We start from the raw sequence: 11,680 nt of genomic DNA, 5'->3' as shown, positions 1-11,680 counted from the left end.
CTAAAACATTCTCATCGCCTGAAAGGAAACTCCATACCCATTAAGCAGTAACTCCCTATTTTGCCTCTCCCCAGACTCTGGCAACCACAAATCTGCTTTCCATCTCAATAGATTTACCTCCCTGGACATTTCATATACGTGGATTCATTCAATATGTAGCTTTTTTGTGTCTGGCATCTTTCACTGGCATAGTGTTCTCGGGGTTCATCCATGTTAAGAAGACCTTGGTCCCTGAAATAAATCCTGTTGAAGAGCTATTCTGTCTTCTGTTTAAGGCTGAGTAGGAGTGCATGGGATAAACCGAAAGGGTTATGGAAAGATCAGAGGCTGTGGCGACCAGACTCGATTCGGGGAGCCACCCTCAGCCTTCCGGTTCTGCTGTGTCCTGGCTCTGACCCTGAATTATGGCTCCTTGCTTGACCCTTAACATCATCTCTTGCTTAGGGACTTAGCTATCTTCTTTCCAGCTCTGCTTCTCATGTAATGGATAGGCTCTCCTTGTGCGGTACAAAACTGTCTATTCCTTAGACCACCCTGGCTGGTCTCTGTATCTGGGTTGGTTCAACAGATCTGGAGGGAAAATGGATCTCTCAGAAAGCAGGACACAGACAAGGAGGTGAGCTTCAAAGCTTCCAAGACTTTTCATCTGGTTAGTATAGCCACGAAGTCCTGTCGAATAGAGGTGGGCACGCATGGTAGCTTAACTGGAAAAGAAGAAGATGCTGAGTTAAGATAACCTGGAATAGGTGAACCTAATAATTTTTTAGTGTATGTTGATTAATAGACTCATTCTAAGGATATAAACTTAAAAGAGATTTGCCAGGTGGCTTTTTCCCTCTTTCCTGCTTTATCGCTATTGTCTTTTCATAGATGCCATTCTTCCTATCACTATCTTGAACTTCAATTGTTTTGATCATTTTCCTCATTGTATGTCCTCATTATAATTTTTAAACTTTTCCCCAAATGTCAAAGAATTCTTCTTTAGTTTCCTTTTTGGATTTGGAAATTCTTTCATTTTTGGAATTGGAGATATATCTTCTTATTTTACAATAAGTTAATATTAGTTGTCTTCTAAATAACTTTAAGTTCTTGTGATTCGCTCATAACTTTAGGTTCTTGTGATTTGCTCCTTCTTCATCAGAGCAGTCGGTCTTCGAGCAGTCTCATGCAGCCACTAGATGGCTCCCGTTCGCTTTTGCAAATGGGTTCTGATCTTGAAGTTAAACTATTTGGAAAAACAATTTGTCTTCATTTTAAGTAAATACAGGAATTGGACCTATAAGCTGTACATGCTCTTTGGCTCACAGATTTTTCAGCCTCCTTCTCTTTCCTTTACTATCTTTTCCATTACGGTATCGTAGTTAAGTACAAGGACTCTGGAGTCAGACTAATTTCAAATACTGCCTCCAGAATTCACTTGCTATATGACCAACTTCAGTTTTCTCTTCTAGAAAATGGAGTTAATAAAAACACATACCTGATAAAGTGATTGCGAGAGTTAAAAAGTCAATATGTATAAGAGCACATAATACTTTATGTGTTTGCATTTATTGCTCTAGCATTGCTAATCACTTAGACGAATGTTTCCCAAATCGAGGCTTGAGGACTAGCAATATCAGAATCTCCTGAGAACGCTACTTAAAATGTCAATTTCTGAGCTCCACATCTGGAGCAACTCTCCGTCATTTTGGGGTGGGGTTCTAGGTAACTGTAGCTTTTAAAATCTCAGGTGATTCTGATTCTTCAATAGATTTGGGGTCTATTGAAAACTGACATAGGTTACCCATGGATGTTGCTGTCTGTGCAAGTCCAATTGAGGTGTAGGAAGTTAACAATATTTGAACACTGGAAATTTCTAATTCCCCTTCAATGCAAAGTGTGCACCATGCAAAACTCTACCCTTTGGGAAGAATTCCCCTCACTACTGTCTTTGCAAGCCAGTTGATAGGAATGTACTGCAGCCATTATCTATGTCTGGCTTGTTTCCATATTTTCAGCTGGCCCAAGTGTAAGTCAAGCTCAGGCTTTTTCCTCTTCCATCACGTGAACATAACGAACTCTTATGTGGCCATAGGTATAACCGCAGGAGAGACACTGATGCACCAGCCATCAGTGGATGACAGGATGTCTGGGCTGCCTGCTCATGTAGCTCGTATATGCCTTTAGTGGATGTACCACTTCCACTTTACAATGGACACCTGCCGTCACTGACTAGCTGTGTGTTTGTGGGTCTGATAGAACCCAGCTTAGGACGAATGACTTGGTTTCCCATAGTCAGGTGCTTCTTGTCTTCCAGGACCCAAGAGCATTCTAGGAGCTGTTCTTCCTAAAGGCATATAATTCATTGCTGTAGTTGGCATGGCCTTGGTCCAGAATCCTAGGTGTCTGAGTTATGATTTTCCAAATTTGGAGCAACAAAAATTCTACGCAGTGTCTTTATCCATCACCAGTACCTCTAATATCATAGAGTCTGCCAAGTCTGTAGGTCCAATTTCCCCACAGACTGGACTGGACTTTTTGCAGAGCCTTTTTCTGGTTTGGCCTTCACTAAAAACAGGCAGCTTTTTATGTTCCTCAGTATATGGACTCATCAATATTTTCAAGTGTGGAATTAATATATCTATATCCAGAATCCAGAAAAGCCTACCAGGTGCATGGCTGTATCAATGATATATTCTTTGTTTTAGGAGGTGAGAGGTTCAATATTTTTCCTTTTCTTTGACTGAAATATCCAAGCATGATCCAGACTTTGAACTTCAAAAAGTATACTTATGTGAGTATAATATAATGTAATAAATACAACACAATATAATATATTGGGGGAAGATGGTATAGTAGAAATCTCCACCAGAACAACTATTAATCAGGCAGGAACTGACAGAATCAAGTATTTTGAAATTCATAGTCTAGTAGAATATGGTACAGCATTCAGGGAAGAGTGGGAGGAAGAGGTAGGAAAATTACGGTAAATGCTGCTAAATTGTTCCCTGCATGGTTACTATCTGCACCCACCCACCACTCTCATAGCAGGCAGTAGTGGGGTCCAGCCCATGGGAGAGAATACTAGTGCTGGAAAGGGATATAAAAATCCACTCACCCAAAATCTGGGGTGGCCACAAGCTGAAACTGATCATGGCTTTTGAACAGTGATTTTGGAGTGTTGGGGTCCAGCTTCTGATGATGATCACAAAGGCAGTGATGCCCACCGTCATCACTGTTATTCAACACTGTACTGGAAGTTCTAACCAGAGCAATTAGGCAAGAAAAAGAATGAAAGGGCACCTAAATTGGAAGGGAAGAAGTAAACTTTCCCTCTTTGCAGATGATGTGGTCCTATATACATTAAATCCAGAAAAATCTATAGCATTGCTCCTAGAGCTAATAAATGAATTCAGCAAAGTAGTAGAGTACAAGATCAACACCCCAAATAAGTAATGTTTCTATATGTTAGAAATGAACAATTGGAAGAAGAAATCAAGAAAAAAATCCACCTACATAGCAACTAAAAGAATAAAAGATTTAGGAAGAAATCTGACCAAGGATGTAAAGAACTTATATATAGAAAACCACAAACCATTGCAAAAGAAGTAATAGAAGACCTAAATAAATTGAAGTACATTCTGCATTGGTGGATTGGAAGAATAAATATTGCTAAGATGTGAATTCTATCCAAAGAGATTTACAGATTCAATGCAATTCCAATAAAAATTCCAACATTACTGATTTGGGGGTGTTGATCTTGTACTCTACTACTTTGCTGAATTCATTTATTAGCTCTAGGAGCAATGTTATAGATTTTTCTGCAAACCTTTGCAGAAATGGAAAAGCCAATCATAAAATGTATATGGAAGGATAAAGGGCCCTGAATAATCAAAGAAAAAGAAGAACGAATTTGGAGAACTCACACTTTCTGATCTTAAAATTTATTATAAAGCCACAGTAATCAAAACAGCATGATAGAGGGAGGAGGGCTGGGGACATGAATGAAATCAGAAAGAAAGATGGATGTTAAAGATTGAGATGGTATAATCTAGGAATGCCTAGAGTGTATAATAATAGTGACTAAATGTACAAATTTTAAAAACGTTTTCACATGAGGAAGAACAAAGGAATGTCATTATTGCAGGGTGATGAAAATAGATGGTAATTAATATTTTAAAATGTCACCTTATGTGTGAGACTAAAGCAAAAAATGTTTATTTGTTACAAAATTTATATTTTGACTACTGCATTTCCTAATATAACTTATGTAGATAGTTTGATTGAACACCATAAGTACTTGGAATCTCATGTAGGACATGAGGAAACAAAAACAAAAACAAAACAAAACAAAAAAACAGCATGGCAGTGGCACAAGGACAGACATATAAACCAATGGAATGAAATTGAGAGTTCAGAAATCAAGCCTGCATTTATGGCCAACTGATTTTTGACAAGAGGGAAAAGACCACTCAATTGGGAAAGAATAGCCTCTTTAACAAGTGCTGCTAGAAAAACTGGATCTCCGTTTGTTAGAGAATGAAGGTGGACCTTTACTTCACACCATACGCACAAAAAAACCTCAAAATGTACAAATGACCTAAATATAAGAGTCGGAACTATAAAACTCTTAGAAGAAAACATAGGGAAGCATCTTCAGGACCTTGTGTTAGGCATTGGTTTTTTAGCATTTATATGTAAAACACAAGCAAAAAAACCACTCACTAAAAAACCCATAAATGGGACCTTATCAAAATTAAAAGCTTCTGCATCTCAAAGGACTTTATCATGAAAGTAAAATGAAAGCCTTCACAAAGGGAAGTCAGAATCTACTATGGCTGATTCCCAGGGGATGTGGTGAGGGAAGGGAATAGGGAGGTAAAGTTTAAATGTACAGAGTTTCTGTTTGAGACACTAGAAAAGTTTGGAGATGGATGGTGGTGATGGTAACACAAAATTGTGAATGTAATTAACAGTACTGAATTATATCTTTGAATGTGATTAAAAAGAGGGAAATTTTAGATTGTATATATGGTTTAGAATAAAGTAAAAAAAAAAAAAAAGTCCATGGAACTGCACAATACAGTGAACTCTACGTTAAACCATGGATTATACTTAATAGCACAATTATAGAAATGTGCTTTCACCAGTTTTAACAAATGTGCCACAACAATGAAAGGTGTTAAAAAAGGGTGGTATATGAGAATCCTATATTTTATGTATGATCTGTGAACTCACATGTTCTCTAACAACAAGAAAAAATAAAAATAAAAAAAATAAAAATTACTGTTGTAGCAGTTCCCTAAGTCTTCATAGGGTTTGTTTCCCATTTTCTTGGTCGCATGGGTATGACTTAACAAGGTCCCCAGCATCCTTGCCACTTCTTTCCCATCAAGCGTGATTTACCAGAGATTGTCAATATGTGCACGGGGCAATATCCTGCTGATGTCCAGCTGGTCCAGGTCTCTTCTGAGTAGATTATTATGATGGAAGGTGGGAGACTTAACATAGCCTTAGGTCAAGGCTGTAAATGAATACTGTTGCCTGTTCTAGGCAAATGCAAACTGTTTTTGATCCATCTTTCTCATAGGGATGAAAACACAGTCCCTTGATCAAAGGCTGCATACCACGCACCTGAGCCTGTTTAGCAAGACTCCAACATCTGGCAGGTAGCTTCAGTGCCAGCTGTGGGCAGCTACTTGATTATGCTTGCAGGACGCTTTCATCCTCCAGGACCTATCTGGTTTCTGCAGGGACCAGACTGATTAATTAAATGGTGATATGATAGGGGCCACTGCCCCTGCATACCTTTAGTTTTTAAGAGTAGTACTAAGCTTTAAAATCTTTTTTTTTTAATTAGAGAAGTTGTAGATTTACAGAAAAAAATCATGCAGAAAATACAGAGCAATCATACATCTCTCCCCTGTCATTAACATCTTGTATTATTCTGGTACCTTTGCCACAATTGATGAAAGGATATCATAATTGTACTGCAACTATAGCCAATGGTTTTGGTATTGTTTTGATTTATTATCTTGGCTGGAGGGGGGAAACAGTTTCAGAAGCTTCTACTTGGCCTTCCTCACTATGATAACCTGGCATGCCAAGGAATCAGTGTGGATGTTTCACAACCATCAAATTATGTCCATTCCCATTATACCTTTGTGGACTGAGTAAATGACCATGAACTGGATCCTTTCATCCAGTTGAACCCTCTGTGAGCTAGACCTGGGACTGGATGTTATTTATTACCTGGAAGATAATGCATATAAAAGCAGGCCATAATGATGCTGCAGGAATCCAGGAATCAATGTCAACAGAGACGCTGTATCCATCAGTCCCTGAAACATTTGGGAATCCTTTTTCCTAGCGTATGATTAACCACATAAATGCCCGTGGATGTTGGCAGGTCTTCCCTCTTGGGGAACCAACTTGTTCTTCAGTCAATAGGTTCCAGAGTTGAAAACTCATCCAAGTCTGAAAACTGAGTTAAAGACCTTGATTTTTTTTTTATTGGGGTGGTGGTTTTTGGTTTCCTGATCATATCATGTTGATTATTTCATATATGGATTGAATAACATCTTGGTTGGTGACTCTACCTTGTCTCTAAGGTCTGCAGCTCTCTCACAATCATCTCATATATCTGTGGGCCAGGTTTCCCCTGTATTCATTCGGGTACAGCTACCTGACCTCTAACATTTTGGGATCATGTCATCCCTATGGTTACCAGAAGGCCCACTTCTGTGATGGTATCTTTCACCATCAGCCCAGCCCTACAAAGAAGAACTACCACTGAGATTTTCCTTTGTGCTTTGCTGAGTGAATCACCCTCTGGACCTGCCAAATGGAACAGCCTCTGGTGCATTTTCTGGTCTTCTATTCCAGTGGTATTTCCCCTCTAGCTGCCTACTTCTCTGACCCCTTTGATTCATCTTTCACTGTTTGCCATGACAGTTCTCACATTTGAACTCATTCAGTGTGGCCATCACTTGCCCGAAGCTCCCAAAGTCATCCTCGCATCATGCTAACACTGCCTCCTGGATTCTTGTCAGGATGATAAATTCTGTATCACAGGAGAATGCTCCTATATTGATAAACTCTCTCTTAATCACCTTTGTGTTCTTCCCAGAAGAGCCCTGAGAATCCAATCACTCCATCTCTCCTGGCTCCTGCCAGTCCTCTCTGGCTGGGTCTCATAGCTCCTTCTGGGTCTCTTCCCTTAGAAAGCCCAGCATTCCCCTGACTAGATTCTGTTGTGACTGTTTTAGTTTGTAAGTTGCAGGAATGCAATTTACCAGAAATGGAACAGTTTTTAAAAAAGGAATTTATTAAGTTGCAAGTTTACAGTTCTATGGCCATGAAAATGTCCAGATCAAGGCACCAACAAGAGGTTACCTTCACTCAAGAAAGACTGATGTTGTCTGGAATCCCTTGTCAGCAGGGAAGTCACCTGTCTGGTGTCTGCTGGGGTCTCTGGCTTCTAGTCACTTCTCTCAGCTGGGACTGTACATGGCCACATCTGTGAGCTTTCTCTCCTCCCCTCAGAAGGCTTCCCTGGGAGTGTTATCCTTCTGCATCTCCAAAGATGTGTGGGCTCTTTTGGCACTAAAGCTTTTTTGAAATGGTTCCTTCTTAAAGGACTCTGGTGAGCCACCCCGCCTTGAATGGGTGGAGACACATCTCCATGGAAACCACCTAATCAGAGGTTATCACCCACATTTGGGGACAATGGAAATGGTACAAAAAGATCCCATCCAGTAATATTGAATGAGGATTAAAGGACATGGCTTTTGGGGATCTGTAACAGCTTCAAACAGGCACAGTGACTTAAGCTAGGGGAGGCGGGGCAGATCCTGAAGGGGTCTGTGTTGTCTGGCAGGGCAAGACCTCTGCTTTGTCCTCAAACAAGGGTGGAAGAAGAATGGACCTCTTCACCATGCTCAGAGAGGTCAGGGGATTCTGGGGATTTGAATTTGTGGCTTTTATATTCAGCATTTGTTTGATGGTTGTCTTAGTTCCCTAGCGCCTTGTTTTGCCATGGCAGTCCTCCTAGGTTGGGGTTTAAAACTTTGTGGATTCTGCTATTTTCACGATTGCATCCTAGGCCTGATCTTGAGCTTTCTCTTCCTTTAGAATACATGGGACCTTCAGGCACTGGCAAGCAGGCCTCTGGCTTTTATTCCTAGGATTTAATTGATGGTTATTTTAGTTCCCTAAAGTTGCTGTAACAACGTACCACACACTGGGTGGCTTAAAATAAAAAAAAAACAAAACAGAAATTAATTCTCTCACAGTTCTAGAGGCTAGAAGTCTGAAATCAAGATGTCAGCAGGGCTATGCAGCTTCCAGGGTTCTAGGGGAGAATCTGCTTCATGTCACTCTGGCAGTAACTGTCAATCTTTGGTGTTCCTTGGCTAATGGCAAGAAACTCAATCTCTGCCTTGGTCATCACAAGGCCGTCTCTCCCTCTTTGTCTGTTTGTCCTTTGCTCTTCTCATGAGGACACCAGCCATATTGGATTAAGGGCCTGCCTACTCTAGCAAGACCTCATTTAGCACATCACATCTTTTCCCAAATGAACCTATTTCCAATTCATGGGGCTGGCAGGGCTGGGCAAAAATTAGGACTCACACATATCTTTTTATGGTCACAATTCAACTCATAACAATGGTTACGGTCCTCAGCCTTTCGTTGTCACTCTTCCTAACATCAATTGCCGTCAGCAACAGCCATCCAACTCCACTGTTTTCATAATCATTTTTTTTCTCACATTTCTCAAAAAGCTTGCTTTGTCTGGATCTTGAGCATTTCCTGCCCTTGACATACCTCTCGGTTTGCTATGGTGAAGGTTTTAGCATTGTTCCTGATACCCTGTGTATGGTTTCCAATATCTGCTCAGCTATGTTGGTTCTGCTAGTTTGATAATTTCACCAAGTCCCTGTGAATTATATCATGGTTATTATCTAAAGAGCACAGTGCCCAAGACAGCCAGTTTTGCTGTGATTAAAAGCCACAGTCTAACTGAGCATATTTGTCCCCCACCAGCCACTTTCTGTGCAGGAGGCAGATTCCAATGTGGTGTTAGTGGGCTGGACATGTTTTAGGGGCACTCCTGTGATCAAGGAAGGCAGGAAACAGGACTTTGCAGAGAAGAAGGTAAACAAAGCTGCTGGCATCCCAAGGGAAGTTGGCGTGGCCTTCAGTGTGGTCCAGAGTTGGGGCAGGAGGGTCAGGTTGTTAGACTCTGACCTGTCAATCAGTCATTGGATGCTAGCTGTTGCATAAAAGGGTGTGACCTTAGGCAAGGTGGCTTATTTTTCAGCCAATGGCAGTACCTGGAGAGAATGGATAGCTGGGAGCTCTTCCTCGACAACCTTCCCGGCCATGGGGAATGCACCCTTCAGTCCCAAAGAGGGATATGGAAAATGCAGCTCAAGCACACATGACAATAACCCAAAGTTGTTCATTTCATTGGGGGAACTTTGAACTTTTCATGAGTCAAGACTCAGTTCTGATGCCTCCTTCCGGTGGATAGAGCAGAAGCTGAAACTGGGCCATAAATTGAAAGCAGTACATGGGCCAGGTGTACTATCATGAAAAGGTTTATTTCCATTATTTCCTGAAAGTAAGGCTTCTACATGAAAGTATACGATCTGTGATGAGTTGAATTATGTCCCCCCAAAAGATATTTTGAAATCAGAATCCCCAGAACCCTATTTTCAAATAAGGTCATCTTATTTGAAAATGGAATTAGGCAAGTTAAAATGAGTAGTAGGGTGGGTCTTGAACCCAATATGACCAGTGTCCTTAAGAGGAGAGGAGACACAGAGGGACACAGAAAGAGAAGACGACCCTGTGACGGAGGCAGAGATTGAGTTATGTTGCTACAAACCAAGGAACTCTGAGGATTGCCAGCAGTCACAAAAAGCCAAGAAAGAAGCTTGGAACAGAGTCTTCCCTAGAGACTTCAGAGGCAGCATTGCTTTTCCAACACCTTGACTTTGGACTTCTGGCCTCCAGAACTGTGAGAAAATGAATTTCTGTTGTTTTAAATCACCCAGTTCGTGTTGGTACTTTGTTATGGAAACCACAGGAATTTAAAACACTGTCCTAGAAGTCTCAGGCCATACTCAGCCATCTCTTCCTTTGGACACTAGTTCTTGAGTATGAATCAGAGGCTCTGGCTGTCATCAAGCCAGAAGTGACAACGAGACAATCTATCTGTCTTTGGCACACTTGGAACAGGCGAAGGTGAATCGGGGAAAGTGCAGACAGCGACACGAGTGGCTCACACGGTTTTTGAACTACACGTCCTGGAGTCAACCACAACAAAATCTCCAAGAGGAAAGGTCAGACCCATGAAGTGCTATTTGTTTTCACTGAAACTTCATCCCTCCCACTTAACACCCGTCTAACCAGGGACAGAATCAATTACCACGTGTCAGCCTGAAATCTGACACAAGAAATGAAAGAAGGACACAGCCTCCCTGGGGAGGCAGCAGGCAGGCAGAGAGGGAGGGGGACATAGAAAATTCAGGGAAGTCATGAATGAGCCACTCTCTCCAGTAATTAAGGGTGAACGGGTGGCATCGTGAGACCTTGTTTTCCTTTTCCCTCTCCTTTTCTCTGCCTTTGAGCCCAGAGCAATGTTCCCAGGGGGTACTGTTGGGTCTTCCTTTCGCAGGCATGGTCAGCCAGCCCACGAGGTTATTCGACTTTGGTTACATAAGTTGTTCCATTTAGCCACTGAGGACAAAAAGCTTCTGAATGTTTATAATTTGATAGAGTTCAATCAAGGAGAGTTCCTACAGATCATGTTCAGCTGCCATGTCTATTTCAGGTGATTGAGTGACCAGCATTTTATAGGGCTTCTGTGAAAAGTGGTGTCAGCTGTCAGAGGACCCCCATTTAAGGTGATGTCACTTACTTTCCACATTTATGCAAGCCTTGATAAAAATGGCTCTGTGGGCTGTCGGGGAAGCATGAAAAAGTTCTGTAGGTGAATCCCTGGAGGTGAAAAGTAGCCTATTGCTGTTTTACCAATTCTATTAAAAGACATTTTTATTTTCCCAAAGGTCAGGCTTTTGTTATAAAGGACACCTAAACTCTTAAACTTTTATTAATAGGGCCCTAGAATAAATTACTCTCTCATCTTAGGTAGAACATTGGATGGACTCTCCAAATCTGTTCTTAAAAAAAATGGCATAGCTGTGCTGTATTGGAATGCTGGATGTGGAAGCCTTGATTCAATGGGGACATGGGAACAGAAGCAGGATGGAATGCTCCAAGTATCCATGTATGGGTAGGAATTAATGATTTTAAGGAAAAGCACAATTTTTTGCTCAACCAGATGATTGAAATTGTCAATGGAGTTGTAAGAAAGATGCTAACATATGACTGTATAAATTGTCCTTTGCTGTGGTTGTCTTTAGTTCTATTTAGTCTTTTGACATTGGTACCTCTTTATGATACCACTATGTTATAAGATTATTTCTTCTTTTAGTCTAAATGGTGTTCAGTCTTTGGTTGTTTTGTCTGCTGAGATATACTGGTGTTTCCTTTCTCTAAAGCTCTTCCTAAATGAGACCACCTATATGCATGGTTTTATTTACTGCCTAAAGAGCAAAGCCCCTTAAATCTTTGTCTTTATACTGGGTCTATTATTTCCCTAGGTTGAGCTCTGCATCTATATCTCCTGGTG

Source organism: Tamandua tetradactyla, chromosome 10 (assembly GCF_023851605.1).
Source record: "Tamandua tetradactyla isolate mTamTet1 chromosome 10, mTamTet1.pri, whole genome shotgun sequence".
Lineage (NCBI taxonomy): Eukaryota > Metazoa > Chordata > Mammalia > Pilosa > Myrmecophagidae > Tamandua > Tamandua tetradactyla.
The sequence above is the reverse complement of the archived record's forward strand: the minus strand, read 5'-3'. Positions refer to the sequence as shown.